Raw genomic sequence first — 2,602 nt, 5'->3', positions numbered from 1 at the left:
TTCGGCAACCGAGCCCACCATGGGGTGGCTCGGCCAGCCCGGCCCCCACTGGGTGGCCTCGGCCTCCGCCACCCTAGCGGGCTCGGTGTCGCCGAGCCACCATGGCGTGCTCGGCCACCCATGGGTGCTCGGCTGCCGAGCCACCCTATGTGTGGCTCGGCTGTTGGCCGAGCCACCATGGGTGGCTCGGCCATGGCGAGCCACCTCCTTGTGGCTCGCTTTACCGACGCCACTCGGTGGTTTTGCTTGGCCGATTCGTCCGGGTTGGCGCCGGTTGTGTTCGTTGCCAGTTTGACCTGATTCGGTTATTGAGACTCTGATTCGGTTGAATCGTGATTTGGGCAGTAAAGTCGGATTCATCTGATTTGGCATAAATCCACTTCTGAGTTTGAGTCCGAACCGATCTTATTCGATCGTCATTTGTCCGAGTAGCGCTTCGGTTTGGATGACTCGTTTGACTCTTCGAGAACACTTGGCTTGATCCGCACGCGGATGGATGTATTCCGTGCTTGCGTGGCATTCGTCGATACTCGTCGCCTCGTTGGTTTTGTCGGTCGGTCGAGCTGGAGCTAAGGACCTATACAATTTTATATGCCGTACAGGATACCGCCCTCCAAATATTTCAAGTCCGTTCTTTTATAGAAGAGTCTGGAATACTTTGGATATGATTGTCCCCACCTTCAGTCGGTGTAATGCGGACCTTGGAATGACTTCCGTCTTGATTCCTTAAATTCTCCAGGCATTCGCGTGCTTTGTCGATGTCTGCAAGAGTTCCGTGCTGCATTTATTGTCTGACGGGCGTTGTCGGTAAATTCGAACTTGCAACTCAATTCCTGAGTTTTCTGATTTTTGAGCGATCTGCTTGCTGGATTGAACACAGAACTCGCCTCCGACTGTCGCGTTTGAAGTCTTATTCTGCAACGGCGTTGTCCGCGTCTTATTGTTTGAGTATCCTTTAGAAATTTATAGAAAAACATTCTCCAGGAACTCCTCAAAAATATGGGATAGTTATTACTTCATAAACCTATGTGAAGTATTTAGAAGCCAGTTTATACTCTATACTTTTCGGATAAAAGACAGTATTAATACTCGTATACTTTTCGGAGTGGAAAAGGCAGTTTATACTCGTAATACTTTTCGAGTATTGATTCTTCATTGCAACGCATCGATAGGCGGTTGACCTAAGGGTTACGCTGTTCCGGCCGTTGACACTAGGTTTGACGTCGTACGTTGATTTTTGATACGCAACGCACTTGAACTGCTTGACACTAGGGTTTACGCGTTGTCCGTCGTGACTGAGGGTTCTTGGACGTCGTTTTTTACGTTGACTGTTTGATTGGCAACCGTTGACTGGCGTTGACATGGACCGGTTATTGCGTTGTCCGGGTCGTTAAACCTTGGGTTTCGAACGTCGTTGTGGATGCTCAAGTCACAGAAGACCAAACTAATGGAGCTGAATAGCGTTCAGTGACTCTCCGTATTTATAGAGATTTTGGGCAAACCCTGCAAGCGCATTAACCACGGGGTTTGATGAGCTTACCGACTACCTTGCATCGGTGCTAGCATGCGGATTGTTCAAGTCCGCTTCGCAGTGACGTAGACTAAACAGAGTTAACCCTTTTAGCGCTACAGATATTAATAACGTTAAAGACTCGTTCTTTCTCGCTGTGAAAAGACTAAACAGCAACGTGTAATAAGACCGTTACTAGGATTTTTGGCAAAATCTCAGCCTTCAAGCGGATTTGACATGATCTTTTACCCGATTACTGTGTGGAGATCAGGGCTTTACATGCGGTTGTCTAAGTCGCGTTCCGCATGGTGACCGTTTGCTAAAGGAATGAAACTCGCCTCTAACTTGATGCCTACGACTCGAATACCTAACTCGTCTTTCTCACGGAGTAGACTACCGGCGACGCGTTAGCGTATACTTTAGGATTTTTGCCGCAACCCCCACCTGAAACGGAGATTTGATTAGCCCCTTACCTGACTAACCGTTTGATCGGGTTAGCATAGCGGATTGTCTAAATCCGGTTCCGCAGTAACGTTATGGCCTAAGAGAGTGATTCCCCTTAACGACTTTTGTCTATATATTGATATGAATGATGAGCTTTTCCGCCATCTTTGGGTATGGAATAGGTCTACCAGCCAACGTGTTTAGACGTTGGACTTATTCCCTACTTAGCTTGGTTGCGAGCCACCTATGGGGGCCGGCCACCCCGATTGGCGTGGCCACCCTCTGACACGTGCACACGGCACAGTCTTGAGAGCCTATAAATAGGCCCATTGAGTGTTCATTTGAGAGGGTTGGAAATTTTGGAGAGAGCGAAGGCCCTGCTGGATTGGAGACTCGGAACTTACAAAAGATTGAAACTTTGGGACTTCGGGACTCACTCCTTCAGATCTGCGTGCTCGGCGATCATCAACTGTCAAATAAGGCAGGTGTTCGAGGAGGATCAGATCTCAGATCTACGCGGGCATACTCGGATCTAAGCTTCGGTCTTAGATCCCGAGGACTTGGACGATTGTTTCCGTGGTGAAACAATCCTCCCCGGCTATTATTTCCTTATGTGAAATAATACCCGGTCGTACTGCGTAGATCGAC

Source organism: Asparagus officinalis, chromosome 9 (assembly GCF_001876935.1).
Source record: "Asparagus officinalis chromosome 9, Aspof.V1, whole genome shotgun sequence".
NCBI lineage: Eukaryota > Viridiplantae > Streptophyta > Magnoliopsida > Asparagales > Asparagaceae > Asparagus > Asparagus officinalis.
This window is presented reverse-complemented; position numbering follows the sequence as displayed.